Here is an 18,244-nt window from a genome sequence, read left to right as displayed (position 1 = left end):
AAAACTTTCTTCAGTTAACCTATCCTGTTTCCTATACTCAGTGCTGATGAGTCATTTATATCTCTAATATACCTCTTAGAACTTGGAGGGGCATTTGTACCTGTCTAACCACACCCCCCCCCCATTGTGATTTATTTTTTATTTATTTAGGCACTGAGGATTGAAGCCAGGAGCACTTTACCACTGAGCTACATCTCCAGCCTTTTTATTTTTCTTTTGAAATAGGGTCTCAGCAATTTGCAGAAGCTGATCTCAAATTTACAATCCTCCTGCCTCAGGATCCCCAGTCACTGGGACCACAGTGTACACCACCATGCCTGGTTTAACCCCCTCATTTTATAGGAAAGAAAATTAATGACTAAGCTTATATGACATATCTAAGACTACTTACCCACTTGATGGTGGAGTTTGTTTAATTTTGTCTTGAGCACTTACCCTCCCACCCCCACCCCCTGCCCGTTTCCTTGATATGCATCCATGAAAGAGGAACTAGCTGTGAAATTTATAGTGGATTCAGAAGAGATTGGAAGAAACTTAGGCTTAAATAATGTTAGATTTATGACTCAGAATTACCTAATAATTCAACATGTATTATAAAATAATTATTTTACACTATCTGAATTCACAAATAAAATGACCCCTCTTCCTAATCCTGTTACCTAGTTTTTATGAACTATTTTTCTTTTGTTAATATGGTAATATTTATATACATCTTAATTCTTTGCAAAGAATATTAGAGACAACCCAGCAACATAGTTTTAACAACCATGAAGCTTAGTTTTGCTTCGTACTAAGTAATATGTTTGTGTGATTCTAAAAATCCTTACTTAAGCACAATATAGAAATATCTGTATGTCTCTTAAAATTATTTTTAATAAGAACTTTGACAAGCTTTGAAAATTTCTGGCAAAAGTTATATTTGGTATAATTTAGATGTTCTAAATAATATGATATGATTCCCAGCATAAGGCTATTATGTGAGGAAACCTAAAGATCAGAAGTATGAAAACAAAAAAAATGTTTTTGTTGACTTATTCCTCTTAAGAAAGAGATGAGTTTCCTCGAGCTTGGTTTCCCCTTAGATTTATACTCTTTCTGCCCCTGGGATATGAAATGAAAATTTTATCTCTTTGTAGTTTCATAACAGCAGCAGATGTAGTCAATCAGTCAGTTTACCATCATATCTGTTATGTCATCAGAAAGCTTCTGTCACCAGGAATCATTTTTTATACAATACTTACTGACAAATCAGAGATTCACACACATCTCTATGAAGGTACAAATCAGGATCTGTAGTGGATTTTGTGGTCTGATGATCCAATTCCAGCACTTTAAGGACTAAAATTCCCATCCTTGTTTGCCTGGAGCCTTGGCTTCTGACACTCAGGAATACGTTCTCTGGAAATTGATCTTGACTTAAAGAAACTGCCTCCTCCAAGTCAAACCTCTCTGTTGACACAGGAATACAAAGGTGTGGATTCCTTGTTTTAATTTAGAAATTCTTAGAAGGGCTTCAGAGTTCCCATGGATCAACAGAGACCTCTGTTGCAACTACATTAGAGTTCAACTTCCTGTTCTAATCCTATTTCCATCTCCTCTCACACATCTGTCTAGGAGACAACCCTTCTCTCCACAATCCTCCTACATGCACATCTTAGAATCTCAGTCTGTTTCCTGAGCTCCCAACCTGTGACACCTTACATATATGTTTACAGGAAAACAGGGAAAGAGAAATAAGAAAAAAAAAACTGAGTGAATCCATACTTTATAATTATGGGAAAACCAACAAGAAAATCAGGTTTACATAGCAAATATATTTTCTTACTAATGCCTCTGGTCCTTTTTTATTCTGTATATTCACACACTGGATTATTTTCTGACATTTACATCTTTCCCCCCACCCCCAGTAATGGAGATTGACCCCAGGGATGCTAAATTGCAAAGGCTGACTTCAAATTTGTGATCCTCTCAAGTAACTGGGATTACAGGTGTATACTATTGAATTTTCCATTTACTTCTAAATTTTAGATTACCTCATCCTTCGATCCTTCACTCGCCTCATCTTTATGATTCTATCAATAATTTTTTCAACTTAATCATGTGAAATTAATTAATATCTATGCATAAATGGATTTCTAAATACTTAACTTCAACTCTTAAACTTTTTTCAGAGATCTAGGTAAGAATTTCCAAAGCCTATTTGAACTCTCAACTTGAATTTTCTGCAGACACTTCAGATTCATTGTGCTTAAAAGTAAGCTCATTACCTTTTCACAAGACAATACCCTGGGCAATCTCTATCTCTTTTTCATACAAGGTCAATCTGTCCATTTTCCCAAAGTAAACTCTCTTAATAGTTTTTATTATTCCCTTGTATTATGGTAATGATTAATGACTGTCTTGAAAAGTCTAATCAGAAATGTATCTAAAAGTCATTTTTTTCATTTCTTTATTCATGTCTTCCTGTATTCTTTTTAGTTTCTTTGATCTGGAAGCCTCAACTCTGCATATCTTCATTTAACTCATTGCATGCTACTTACCTGTAGTTCTACAAGAGAAACTGAATTAAATGATGTTTGCAAACACCATTCTGGAATTCATGTCCCTGTTTCTGGTCCATTTCTTATACATATCCTGAATCCTTATCCATCTCATTTATTTCATAGACTTGGCATTGGTGTATGACTTAGGGCTTTTGAACATTTTTTATTGTGTTTAATTAATGTATTCATTTTAGAAATAAATTTATTTTTAACTGATACATAAAAGCAAAAATTGTCCCTATCATATAGTGCTTCAAAACATATATACATTGTGTAATGTTTATATCAGATTAAACACACCTATTCTCCTCAAACATTTATTATTTCTTTATGATGAAAACATTAAAAATCTTTTCTTTTAGTGTTTTTTTTTCTTTTTTTGTGCTGGAGATCAAACCCAGGGCCTTGCATGTGCTAGCCAAGCAATCCACACTGTAGCTTTTTGAAATATATAGTACATTATTTTTTATCCATATTTACTATAATGTGCAGTATCGCAACAGAACTTACTCCTAGCTCAAAAACTGTGACTTAGTACTCACTGATCAGTCTATTCCCATGGTCAATTGCCCCACTTCCCCAGTCTCTGGTAACCACATTCTGCTCTCTATTTCTGTATCAGTAAGATCATATGGTACTTGTCTTTCTATCAGGCTCTAATCTTATTTAGCCTCTGGAATTCTGATGACCTTCTCTACTCTAGACCACTGCAGTTGGTATAGTCACCATAGTTATTCTCATACCTAGTGATCTGTAGTCTAGCAAACCTAACAACTAATCCCTACATGGGAACCATTACATTTTGTTGCTAACTGTTAAATCTAGGAACATACTATAATTTACTTATTTATTTTTGTAAATAAATAAATTGATTCCAAGGGTACTTACACTGAGCCACTTCCCCAGCCAGTTTTTATTTTGAGACAGGATCTCCCTAATCTTGTTGTTTAGGGTCTTGCTAATTTACTGAAGCTGCCTTTGAACTTGCAATCATCGTACCTCAGCCTCCTGAGCCACTGAGATTACAGGTGTGCAATACTGCACCTGGCCAGGAACATACTATTCTTGAAAGAAATTTTTATAAATATATTGAAATCAGCAGTTAATTTCTACAAATATTGTTTGAACAAATAGTATATGCTAGATGCTCTTCTGGGTAGAAATGATATAACATTTAGTGAAAATACTTGTCCTCATGGAGCTTCCCTTCTAGTGGAAGAAGTGTATCTGTTTAAGCCCAGAGCTGAGGGAGGGGTATGCTGACCATGATATTTATACATACTCACCTGTCTGACCTAATTTGTTAAAGAGGGAAAGAAACTGCTTGTCCTACAGGAACCAGCATCTCTTCCCACATAATCCAAAGGATCCACTATCCACTGCTTCCATTCCACAAAGATGTCTTGGGATCAGTTAGGAAAAGTGCCTTCTTGGCTTAAGCAACTGTATCTCTATGTGGAAATATAAGACTCATAATTGGTATGTTAAAAATCATGATATTTTACAATGTTATACTGATACACATAAAGCTTCTTTGTAGCCTTCCTCCCCCTTGGTTTGAGAGTTATTTTACAAAAGGAGGCAGAGGATTATTACACAAAAGAAGCTGTACCATAAAGGACACTGATCAGCTTTGCGACTCAAAGCTGACTTTCCTGACCTCTGTAAGAAGAGAATTGTCTTGCAAACCTGGGGAGTGAAAAGGTTTTCCCAAACTCCTTTTGCTTGCATTTAACATATCAAAAGATAGGCTGGTAGCTACTGAGCTTTCAAACCACTACTGACCACAATAGGAAACACTTATTATGACCCAGTTCACATCTATGTATAATATTTAGTTTATGTATATTATAGCTGAGACAAAAGTTTCACACACAAGAATACATTTATTCCTTACAAAGTATTTTGATATATTCTGCCCACTAAAATTTCTTTTTAATATACTATTCACAATACACTGAGCTGTGATGAGAATTTAAAAAAAAATACTAGCCTAGGGTTTTCAAAAGAGAGAATTCAATGAGACAGAAAAAGAAAAGAGGTTAATTCTGCTTCTGCTGGAGGGGATTGGCAGTGGTGGGGGGCAGGGCTTAGGGACAGCATGAGAGTCTTCAAATTCTTGGTGTTGAGTAGAACTGATCACAGGGGAAAGATCCCACGTTGAAAATAGAGTAGTATTAATGTCAGTTATAAAAAGCAGAGTTTGAAGTGACTGAATTCAGGGGAAAGTGTAAGGTCACAAAGACACTGTGAAAAATAGATATGGATGAGTCATCAGCATAATGTTTATATTCTTATAATGATAAGCATAAGATGAGTTAAAACCACAAATTGGCATTTGATCAAATAGACTATAACTGACATTATATTGTATAGGTCTCATTCCTGCTGGCCCAGGCAATGAAATCCTTCCTCATCATAATGATATTACTGTAAGAAAAAGAAAGAAAGAAAGAAAGAAAGAAAGAAGTAAAGTGGTGGTGCAATCTCTGGTATGGTCAGTGTGATCCTGAAGAGAAGACTACGAAGCAATTAATTGTGGGAAATGGGTAAGTGGGGGCAGGTGAAAGTGGCGAGAGGGAAGTTGTACAATAAAGATGAATATGATAAACATGGGCTAGGCATAAAAATTGGCAGGCTTGCTTACTCAGAAAAATACTTGAGTGCCTTAAATATGTTATAATTAACTGACAAGCTGTGTTCAGTATAGATAATACATGTTAGTGTCTTCACATTGTCTCGTCAGTCTGTCCTGTCCTACACCTCTGAGGCAGCAAGTAGGTCAGGCTGAGGTTTTCCTGCACTGGATTAAATTTAGATTTTTTTTCCTTTTTGACTCTGGAAATGTTAGAGTCCTCACAAGAATGATCAGACAGAAAATGAAAAAAGCTCCTTGTCATTGTACGTTTGAGTAAAGTAGTAAATGTGTAACCCTTGTTTATATGCTCTTTGCTCAAATGTCCCTTTTCAGCAGGCCATCCTTAAGTACTCTTCCTATAATTTACTACAGGAACTCCTTATTCTCCTATTCTGTTCTACTTTTCTGCATAGCATTTACTACATACTAGCAATAGTGTGTGTGTTTGTGTGTGTGTGTGTGTGTGTGTGTGTGTGTGTGTGTATGTGAAGGGTATAATGAACCCCTATGTTCTCATCACCAAACTCCAATAATAATATTTTACCAGTCTTATTTAATCTATACCCACCTTTAGTTTTATTTTGTTTCAGGAGTATTTTAAAGCACATTGTAGACATTATGACATTTCAATCCATACTATATATTTTAGTTATTTTGTTTAATGTCTGACTTCCCATACTAGGAAATGAAAGCAAGAATTTTTATCTGCGGTATTTGCAGAAACATTCCCAGCTTCTTAAAAAGGTCTTGGCATATAATACATGCTCAATACATATTTTTGAGTAAATAAATATGGAATCCCAAATGTGATATTTTTAGTCTCTCATTAATTGGGCTTCTGTAGAACAAAGGAAACAAACAGCAGAGGCAATCTAGAAAATAGAAGAAGATATTTGCAAAGTGTGTGTGTGATGTGGAGTTAATGTCCAAAATATCTAGAGAACTCCTACAAGTCAACAGCAAGAAAATATATAACCCAATTAAAAAATGCACTAAGGATCTGAATAGCCATATTTTCCTAGAAAACATTCAAATGACTAATTGAAAGTATACTGCATAATTCCATTAATATATACTTCAACTGTAAAGTTTTAGACATTATAGTATTGATTACCTTTGAGGAAGAGGATAAAAGGATAGTTTCACCTTGTTCTAGAATACCTCTGGTAATTCACATTCTATCCTGGCTACTTGCTTAGTGAGTAATACTACCTTCTGCCCCAAGTTCTGTTCCAGATCACTGGTAGGTACCCCAGTCTTTCTACCTAATTTAGAGTGGTGGTGGTGGTGCCTCTGTGCTTCAGTAATAGTCAGCAACTCAAATTTTCCTGAATGGCCCATGCAAATGCATGCCCATTTGTTCTTACTCTTAACTCTGTGCAGCATGGAATTTCCTCTCTCTGAACAACAACCCATACCACTGATTCTCTCTCAGCAAGAAAACCATTCTCCTGATTCAAAACAGAGATGGTACTTCCCTGAAGTTAAAAAAAAAAAAAAAAAAAGGCAAAAGTTTTTATGTTAGACCTATCTTTGATTCTTAACTTACCACTTTGAACTTTGTGCATTTGGTCATCACTTAACTTGTTATTTTTTTTTTTCAGAACAGGGGGTAGGTAGTGGGGATTGAACTCAGGAGCATTCAACCACTGAGCCACACACCCAGACCTTTTTTGTATTTTATTTAGAGACAGGGTCTCACTGAGTTGCTTAGCACCTATCTAAATTGCTGAGGCTGGCTTTGAATTCAAAATCTTCCTGCCTTAGCCTCCCAAGCTGCTTGGATTACAGGTATGCACCACAGCATCTGGCCATCACTTAACTTTTTGTGTAGTTTGGTAACTTCACCTCAGATAGAGCATTAATCTGCAGGATATATAAAGAAGTCAAAAAACTTAAAACCATAAAAACAAATAACTTAATTAGTAAATAGGAAAAGAAATTGAACAGGTACTTCATAGAAGAAGAAATACTATCAGTCAACCAATAACTGAAAAAATGTTAACCATCTCTAGCAGTTAGAGAAATGTGAATTAAAAGTACAGTTAGATTTCATCTCACTTCAGTCAGAATGGCAATTATCAAGAATACAAGTAACAACAAATGTTGGCAAGGATGTGGGGGAAAAGGTACACTCATACATTGCAAATTGGTACAACCACTCTGGAAAGCAGTATGGAGTTTCCCCAGAAAACTTGGAATGGAACCACCATTTGATCCAGCTATCCCTCCTATATCCCTATACCACTCCTTGGTATATACCCAATAGACTTAAAATCAGCATATGACAGTAACACAGCCACATCAATGTTTATAGCAGCTCAATTCACAATAGCTAAGCTATGGAACCAGCTTAGATGTCCTTCAACAGATGAATAGATAAAGAAAATGTGGTATAAGTGAAATAAGTCAGTCGTCAAAAAACTGAAGACAGAATGTTGTCTCTGATATGAGGATGCTAACTCACAATAAGAAAGGGGGAGCATAGGAAAGAACAGAAGCACTTTGATTTAGAGAAAGGGGAAAGAAGGGAAGGGAGGGAGAGCGGGAATAGGAAAGATGGTAGAATGAATTAAACATTACTGTGCATATATGATTACATAATCAATGTAATTCTATATCATGTACAACTAGAAGAATGAAAAGTTATACTCCACCTATGTATAATGTCAAAATGCATTCTACTGTCATGTATAACCAATAAGAACAAATAAAAATATTTTATTTAGAAAAAAAGAATGATATCTAGTTCACAGGCTGAGAAAACAAGTGAGGATATGATAAGAGCTCAGTACATACTGTTTTTGTTTTTCTTTGACCTTCGGGTATTCCTTGCTTTCTCTTATACACTAGCACCCTCTTGGAATGATTTTAAAGCCGTTACTTTACAAAATATTTATTTAGCATAAGTGTACTTGGTAGTAGGAATCAGGATTACAAAAAAAAAAAAAGAGTCAGCTATGACTAGGTGAACATGATATCTTTATTTTATTTATTTATCTTTATGTGGTGCTGAGGATCAAACCCAGTGCCTCACCCAGGCTAGGCAAGCACTCTACCATTGAGCTATGATTTTAGCCCTAGAATCAATTTTGAAAATTGGCAAACTATTATTCCTCCAGAAGCATTTTTTTCAAATGCTTTTTATATTTTTATAAAATATTAAAAATATAGCCTTTCTATGTTTATATTTTGGCCTTTATATATTTATATTTTATATATGTATAGTTATAAATGTGTAACTTCTGAGGGGAGGGGAGGAGTAGGGGGTGTAGGAAGGGCAGCAGAATAGAATAGACATTATGATTGATGTATGTATATAAGTGACTCTATGACCAGTGTGATTCTGCAATCTGTACAATTAGAAAAATGAGAAATTATACCCCAATGATACAAATGTATGAATTGCCAAGATCATTGTAATGTCATGTGTAGCTAATAAAAAAAATAAATTAAATTAAACAAACAAACAAAAAGTGTAACTTCTTTTGTATATCACAAACATTTAGTCTTTCCATAGGTTCCTTAGTTCAGTTCTTAGTAACATTCATAGCTTTATTATGCAATCTGTTTGATGAAATGTTATTTAGGGTAAGGGTTCTCAGATTACCTTAGGGAATTCTAGAATGTTCTAGTTCCATCACCCCACATTTCACCTGAAAGAACTCATTGGTCTAAGACTATATTTTTAAAAAACTGAACATGTGTTCAGTATTTGTATTTGTCAAGGCTCTTCAGAGAAATAGAACCAAAAGGAAATTTGTATGAGAAAGTGTGTATATTTGTGTATACAAGCAGATATTGGCTTATATGATTTTTATAAGGGCTGAGAAGTCCCAAGAAATGCCCTCTACCAGCTGGAGACTCAGAAAAGTATAGTTCAAAGGTCTAAGAGCTAAAAGCTGATGTAGATTCCAGTCTTAGTCTGAAAGCCTGAGAACCATGAGTGCCAAGGACAGGAGAAAATCAATGTCCAGCTCAAATAGACTGAGAGCAAATTCAACTTCCTCTGCCTTTATGTTCTATTTAAGCCACTCATAGGATTAGATGATGTCTGCTCACATTGGGGAGCCAAATCTGCTTTACTTAGCCCACCAATTCAAATGCTGGTTTCTTCCAGAAAGACCATCATAGACACATATAAATATTGTTTAACTAAATATCCTGACATCCTATGGTGCAGCCAAGTTGACATGTAAAATTAACTGTCAGTGTTTTTGTGTATCACGGAGAACCAAAGGGCTTTAATGTCTGAGGCTGATAGTGGCTTTGAATAAAAAAAATCAATTGTTGACTGGCATCAACTTGCCCACTACCCATTCTGAGATAGAATTACTTGAGGGGGTGCCCTTCAAAGACATTAAGGGTCAGAATTGGTTTTTATAGTTCCTTGGAATTTTATAGTCCTTGGAGTTTTATAATTTCTTGGATGAACAGTTGTGTTTGACCTGAGATGAGTCACTTGAGATGACTGAGAAGTAACATAGTACAATCCATGGTCCTATATTCAGTGTTGCCTTCCAAGACATACTGCTACCCTGTATGGCACAGGCATCCTCACTGTACAGGGTGTCATGTCGGGTGCCCTGGATTTCTTTTGATCCTTCTAGGAATAAAGTTATTTGCTTATTGGCAGTTACATTCATGAATTCTATAAGGCTACAGGATTTCCCAGCTCTTCAGTTACAGTTCAGTCTCCTAGACACCTTAGTAATTAATCTTTTTGAACATAACATCTACTTCCCAAGACATGGATTTTGATATTTAAAAACTGAAAGAACATTCATGAATATTTATGCCTAAGCATTGACTCTGCTGAGCACAGTAGCTTATTTACATGAATGTGTATTTAGTTGGGAACCCTATCTCCATCCCTACACTATACGTTGACCTGCAAATACAGGTGGAAACTGTAAGTCGCAGTCTCCATTCTCTTATACCATCTAGGAGTGGTTGGGCTCCCTCTAGAGCCTTATAGATCCCAAGTGTTAGAAAACATATCAGTTAGAGTGTAGGACATTGATCTCAGACTGTGACATGCCCAAGTGCCACTCCAATCAGTAGAAACCATTGAAAACATATTACCTGAAGCTTTACAGTGTTGTAGGCAGCTCTGTAGCACCTTTCTTTCACAATCTTCTCTTAATCCTAATGTGTTGGTGTTTCTGGTCTGGAAGTCTTTCAGTATCAATGACCTCAGAGCCTGGAAATTGCCTGTGTTCATGGATACACATGATATGTGTCATCACCTTCCTGGTTCCTGCAAAAAAAAAAAAAAAAAAAAAAAAAAGCTGTAATTCTTCTCAAGAGGGGTACACACTTTAAAAAAGTATGTTGAGCTGGTTGCAGTGGCATATATCTGTGATCCCAGCTACTTGGGTGGCTGACGCAGGAGGATCCCAAGTTTCAAGCCAGCCTGGCAACTCAGTGAGAACCTGTCTCAAAGGTATAGCTTAATGGTACTGTATCCTTGGATTTCATCCCCAATACCACAAAGAAAAAAAAAAGTGTGGATGTATTCAGTTATAGAGTACTTGCCTGGCATGTGTGAGGTCCTGGATTCAATTCCCAGTACTGAAGAAAGAAAAAAAGAAAGGAAGGAAGGAAGGAAAGAGAAAAGGGAGAAAGAGAGAGAGAGAGAGAGAGAGAGAGAGAGAGAGAGAGAGAGAGAGAGAATATGAAAGAAAGAGGGAGAAAGGAAGGAAGGAAGGAAGACGGAGGGAGGGGGAGGCACTGAGAAAGGAAGAGAAGGAAAGGAAAGAGAGGAAAGAAGGAAGGAAGGAAGGTAGAAAGAAAGAAATGGAAACAGTGTGGTGGAAACCTGTGATTGTAATTAATTTTCTCTTCAAACCACTTCACTGAAGTACTGTTGCAATTTGTAAATGTAGTAAGACCAGAACTCAGGAATGCATTGGGATTGGGTTTCAGATTGAGGGTCACTGGAAGATTTAGGAGAGGAAAATAAATTATTTTATAATAATTATAAAAATATAATAATTTATAAATTATTATATTTATAAATTATTCTGATATAGGAAGGCTGACTCATAGTGGGGTAGGGAGAGGGAGCATGGGATGAATAGATGAATTCTAGATAGGGCAGAGGGGTGGGAGGGAAAGGGAGGAGGTAGGGGATTAGCAAGGAAGATGGAATGTGATGGACATCATTATCCAGAGTACATGTATGAAGACTCGAATTGGGTGTCAATATACTTTATATACAGATATGAAAAATTGTGGTATATATGTGTTATTAGAATTGTAATGCAAAAAAAAAACACAGAGTAGATGTATAAAGGCATGAATTGGTGAGAACATACTCTATATACAAAGACATAAAAAATTGTACCCTATATGTATGTAATAAGAATTATAATGCATTCTGCTGTCATGTATTTAAAAAATAAAATCAATAAAACTAAAAAAAAGAAATTATTTTATGAATGAAGCAAAAGAGGTGAAATGAGATAGGGATTGCCAGAGGGAGGAATGAAGTTTCTTTCCTTGCAGCAGTATGAGAGAGAGTGCTTCATCCCTCCTTTTACAGCCTGAATGAGGAGGCACAGATGATGCTGCACTAGGGGTTTCCCAGAAGGCAGTGATCAGAGCATAGCTGATGTCAGCATGGAACTGGGACCAGAACAAGAATAAGGAGTCTGGAGGGAAACCCTAAATACTGGGTGAAAGAATGCAAAAGTTGAGAGGAGTGTGTGGTGTCCTAGGATCCCTCAAGAAAAGAAATTAAATACCATAGGCTGAGGGGAAGTTATGTTTTGGATTACATTTTCCCAGGAATTGTCAGTGTTGTAAAAAAAATTATTACTTGATATTTGACATTTATTTATTTATATTTTGGGGGAAGGGGGTTGAGGGGTACTGGGGATTGAACTCAAGGGCACTCAACCACTGTGCCACATTCCCAGTCCTATTTTGTATTTTATTTAGAGACAGGTCCCTCTGAGTTCTTAGCACCACACTTTTGCTGAGGTTGGCTTTGAACTTGAGATCCTCCTGCCTCAGCCTCCCAAGCTACTGGGATTACAGGTGTGTGCTACTTCACCTAGCTTGACATTTGGTTTTAATGCACTAAATATTGAAATAAACATTTTAACATAAATTCATTGAGAATTTGCTCTGTATTTCAGATCTCACCAAAATTTCTAGCAGTTTCTAGAACATTTTATGAAACTACTTAATGGATATCTGTAAATTTTCTTAGATTATGATGCTAACAGAAAAGAGGCTTTTTTTTCCCCCTAAAACATATTCTCCACACATCATGAACTCACAGCAGTCATGAATTGTGTCCTTTTTCCTTTCTTGTACAACTTAGCAACACTACAAACTGAATAGGTAAAGCATTCCTGGGGATTCCATGCTGCAAAATGGTACTTTGAGGCTACTCTGTCTTCAGCCAAGGAAAAGCTATCTGGGCATTCTAGCAGGCAATTATCTCCAGGAGAGACTTGAATTGGAAGTAGATCATCACTTCTCCTACCCTACCCACAATATCAGGCCCTGAAGACACTTAAGAACTGGACACTAAGCCCCTTTCAAGTCAGGGGATTGTCTGGAGGACTACTGCCTGATTATTACCTTTCAGATGGACACATTGCACTTGCTATTTCTCATCTCTATACTCTTTCCATTATAGATCTTACATTTGCTTCCTGTTTATCTTCCTGATGGAGTGAGGTAAGATTGACAGCATGTTTCACTTAGGTGGTTCCCAACTCCTGCAACCTCTGAGGCCAGCTAAGCTACAGAGCAGAAGTGCCAATCTTCCCTGTATATATTGCCAGATTAAATTATAACTTTCCACTGGGAGATAGCTGGCCCCAGTCTGGCTCCTGTGCCAGGGAAGTCCTTTGAGTCATCAAGCACAGTGAGGCTCAGTCTTTTAGATGTCAGTTGTCCCCATATTAAAACCATCCAAACCTCACCTGCTGTACACCTGACTCTGAAAGTTGTATTTTATTAAGAGTTTAATTGTTCTTTTTCTTATGTCTTGTCTCCCTTTTTCCTCACTGAAATATCATTCATTGTCTTTGTGTTTTCTCCTATTGGACATTTGACACATAAGATAGAATTACTCATAATTCTTTTTTTTTTCATACTGAGAGTTGAACCCAAGGGTGCTAAGTCACATCCCCCAACCCTTTTAATTTTTTGTTTTAAGATAGGGTCTCACTAAGTTGCTTAGGGCCTTACTAAGTTGCGGAGGCTGACCTTGAATTTGTGCTCCTCCTGCCTCAGCCTCCCAAGTGGCTGGGATTACATGGTATGCCACCACCCACATCTGGCTTACTTATAATTCTTAGTGAGTTACAACATTTTTTTTAACAAGATGCCCTTCCTTTCCTCCTTTCTTTTTTCTAATCTTCTTTCCTTTTAACAACTTTAAAGGTTAAAAAGAACCATTCATGAGTCTACCCCAGGAAAAAAATAGAACACTGACAATATTTACAGCTACTTCTGTGGGCCTCCTTCATTGTGTCCTCTCCTGACATATTTTTTTGGGGGGTGTTCCCCAAAAGTCATGTTTTGTAAAATTAATCCCCAATGCAATAGTATTGGGAGGTTGGGCCAAACAGGAGATGTTTAGGTCAGGTGGGCTCTGTTATCATGAATGGGTTAATGCTGCTATGGAAAAGGTTGGAGGGAGTGGGGACTCTCTTCTGCTCCTCTGCCATGTGCTCTTCCCCCTTAGAGAACTCAGTATTCAAGGCACTCTCTTGGAAGCAGAGGAATAGAGCCCCATGTGGTGTCTTGGTTACAAACTTCCCAGTGTCCAGAAATAAATGTTTTCTTCTTTATCAATTACCCCGTCTCAGGTATTTTGTCCCAGGAGCAGAACATGGACTAAGAATCTCCACTCTGTTATCCGAGTAATCACTACCTTAAATCTTGTGTTCATGATTCTCTTGATTTCCTTTTATTATGGTACTATATGAATTCTTTCAAGCTTTTTAATTGTCACATGACTCACTTCCCTTTGCCCTCTAGCCTGAGCCCTTCGCTGATTCCAGTGTTCAGTTTCTGCTCAGGGATGAACTAAACACAAACTGAAGTTCAGATATATAATGATTCAGAGCTACTTGACCTGACATCTGTGCTTTATTATGAAGGAAATCAGTAAAGATATTCTAAGGAATTGAAGCTAACTGCTTTCCTTTTTGTTAACTATATCCATCCCTTTCAAACTTTGGAGAGAACTATTTACAGGTAATCTTTTGAGGACTTCTCATAGTTTGCTGCTTTTTTTTCTTTTCACCAATATTCTTTATTGAAGCTCCTGCCATGAAGATACAATTTAAAAATTGCTTCAGCAAATCTTTATTCAACTCACATAAAACTTGTATTTCCCCTCTCTTCTGTGTGTGTGTGTGTGTGTGTGTGTGTGTGTGTGGTGCTGGGAATTGAACCCAGGCCTTTCAGCACCTCATACATGCTTACAAGTGATCCAGAACTCAACTCTATCCCCAAACCCTGTCCTTTACCATTTTTTTTTTTTTTAGATAGAAACATCTTTATGTACAGTTAAAAGCACCCCTACCTATAACTTCCGGAGCAGCCTCCTTTACTCTTTAAGCACATACCCACATCCTTATTATAGAATTTATCTCACTTTATGGTGATTATTTCTAGAGATGCCTGCCTTTTCAAGTCCCTGAACTATAGGACAGATGGTCTCAATCATCTTTGTCTTTTCCACAAACTAACCTAGTAACAGGCCAATAGGAGCATTTGTTTATAAATGAATGTGTGATACTTACTGTTTAAGATTATTAGAAAAATTCTCAAATCTCTAACTTACAGTCACAGACAAATATAACCATTAACTACGAAAAGAGTAAACTTTAAAAATTATTTCCTGATTTGCTGTGTGATGTTGTGACACATATAGTATCCCCCCCAAAAACACCTATAAATCCTCACTGAACTAAGGGCCAGAGGGACTGCTGTTTCAGAAACTGTTGTGAGTCCAGGCTTGAGCTTTAAATAAAGACTCTTGTGTGATTGAAAAAAAAAAAAAATTTCCTCTTCTGCTCATTCTACTAAAGTCTATTTTTTCCTTACATATGGTATTATTGAATAGCAAACAATGGCAAATCATGTATAAGAATCATGCAATATTCACAATATCAATGGAGATTATAACTGATACCGAGATTAAGGATTTATCTTCACTTATCTTCCTAGGGAATTATGAATAAAATGACAGACTTGAGGAAGAATGGGAGAGGTAACAACAGCATACAAGAAATTTAAAAGACTATTTGGAAGGTGAAAAGCAGAGGAGGAACAGTTACTAACTCAGTAGAGCAAAGTTAGCTGTAACCAAAGGGCATGCAGAAGGGAATACCAAAGAGAATCAAATGGAATTGCTTCAGGACTCTGGCAAATCATGACGGTTCCAGCTGTTGTGGCAGTAAAGGCATAAAGTGACATGCCAAGAACAGACAAATGTCTGAAAACTCTGTGCACAGAGTAGTTAAACTCTCTACCCCACCCCCACATCTGGAAGCTTGGTTTCTGCATAAATTGAATTAGGGAAGCTCTGGTATTGGAGACACTAGTTCAGCAGAAGTTGATGGCTGAGGGTTAGGTTCAGATACCAAAAGTGACATTCTTTAGCTCTTTTGTTCTCTCCCCAAAATTCTAACAACCAAGCATTTGCCCCATTGGACAGGAGACCAAGTGATTTCTTAATGCAAAAATTGAGTAGCCTTGGGGTGTCCTAACCAAACCTTTAGCTCCTTATCCAGGTCATTGAGAATGAAGCTAGCCACAAGTTTTATAATGCTGAAATATAAATGATTAGCCAAACTCCTCCAAAGATGTGAAAAGGACTCTTTGCATAAAAAACTCTAGTTGAATCAACCTAATGGGGAAAAGGAACTCAGAGGATATTGAGATAATGAAAGAAGGACTAAAAATTATTTTTAAAATAAATATATTAATATTTTTAGAGAAACAAGATATTTCATCCTTGAAACAAAAGCAATGGTACTTTTTAAGAAAAAAATAGGATACTATTTTTAAAAAGGATTTATTTGGGAACCCTTCCATCAACAATGTTCTTATAGAAAATAATGACAAACAGAAACTTCAAGAAAACAGAGAAATAACAACAACAACAACAAAGCCCAAATAAATCAACAATAGCAAACAAACAAAGCTCTGGAATGTAAGGGAAAAAAATTTAAGAAGTCCAATATTTAATTAATAAAATATCCAAAAGTAAAGAACTAAGAAAATGGAAAGGAAGGAATTATCAAATATAGGGCTGGGGTTGTGACTCAGTGACAAAATGCTGGCCTCACAAATATGAGGCACTGGGTTTGCTCCTCAGAGCCACATAAAAATAAATAAACAAAATAAAGATATTGTGCCCATGTATAACTAAAAACAAAAAAAATCTTTAAAAAAGGACATAATATAAGAAAATTTCCCAGAATTAAAAAATACGAATCTACATGTTTAACTAGAATACCCAGTTTCTATAGCAGCAAATGAAGGCCAACAATAGGGCATAACTCTGTGAAATTCAGATTTTTACAAATAAAGAGAAAATCCATAAACTCTGAAAGAGAGAGAGAGAGAGAAAGACAGAAAGCAAGAGAGAAGTAGTATATGGAGGATCAGAAGTAGAATGTCGTCAGACTATGTGACATGTATCTAGAAAGCAATAGAGCATTGCTCTCAAAATTTGAGGAAAAATTTTAATCTAGAATTCTGTACCCAGCCAAACTATTCATTGGATATAAGGAAAAACACTAAAAGTACTGTCAAGATGTCTCAAAAAATATACTTCCTTCCATTGTTTCTTAAAATATTATTTGAAGCTATTCCATCTAAACATAGCAATAAATTCATAAAGAAATCATGAACAGCAAAATCCAACATGCCCACAATAAAGGCAATGTAAATGAATTCTTCAATGACATCTTTGTATCTGATGCAATCAGTCTGGACTAGAACAGAAGGATGGGAGACTCCATTAGGAGATCGCTAGGAAAAAAATGGGATTGAAGGATGATCAAATGCATTCTAACTATCTACAAAATATTCTAAAAGACTTTTCTAAAAAAGAGGAAAGCTCTTTTTGATAGGTATGTGGTAATAAAAGCAAATTGAAAAGAGAATAATTTGTAACTCTGAGGTGAGGACAGAGAAACTTATAACGGAAAGAAAAGCAATCACACACAGATTGATAAAATGAATATCACTTGTAGAAACCATAAAAAAAGAAAAGCAATCATTTTGCATAGTCTGAATTCGTTGTAAATTTATTTAAATATTCATAATATTCTGAACAGTGCCTATTAATTTAAGACATTTAGGGAAATTTTAGAGAAAGGCAAAATGGGGATATATATATGCACATATCCTAATCTATCAGTAAGTATACAATTAATAAAGCAAAAATGAACAATATTAGTTTATTGTTTATTCTTTCACCTAAACAAAATGTATGAATATTGAAACTGGTAGCATTTTAGTAATAGGAAGAGGAAAGTAGGAAGGGGAAATTTGGGTTTTCTGTAGTTCATTATAAACTTTTTGTACCATTTAACATTTTATTGTGCCTATAAATTTTAATGAAATTAAAATTCAGTATTACAAATTGTAAACATATGCACAATAACCAATATAGAATACACTGCTCTGTTAGTCTGATTTTTCCAAGGAGCTGAGGCCAAGATGGGATTACACATACAAAAATGTATTAGATTAAACATCTATGAGAGAAAATGGGAGCCTGGAGAGTTTGGGGGAGCCATCACTGGAAAGCAAATCAAAGAGAAAAAGAAAGAAGAAAAGCAGACAAGGTAGAAGGAAGGAGGAAGGACAGGTGAAAATATCTGCTACTGCTGTGCAGTTTAGGTAAAATTCTACAAAATCAATGGAAAGTCTTCAAGTCAGAAGAACCTCGGCATCTCCCAGGAACAGGTCTGCATCCCTGTTAGCTGGACGCAACTAAAGTGAAGGCTGGCCTTGGTGCAAACAAAGTGATCCATTTCAGAGCCCAGAAGTTAGAGCTTTCTAATTAGAAATC

Source organism: Callospermophilus lateralis, chromosome 5, assembly GCF_048772815.1.
Source record: "Callospermophilus lateralis isolate mCalLat2 chromosome 5, mCalLat2.hap1, whole genome shotgun sequence".
NCBI lineage: Eukaryota > Metazoa > Chordata > Mammalia > Rodentia > Sciuridae > Callospermophilus > Callospermophilus lateralis.
This window is presented reverse-complemented; position numbering follows the sequence as displayed.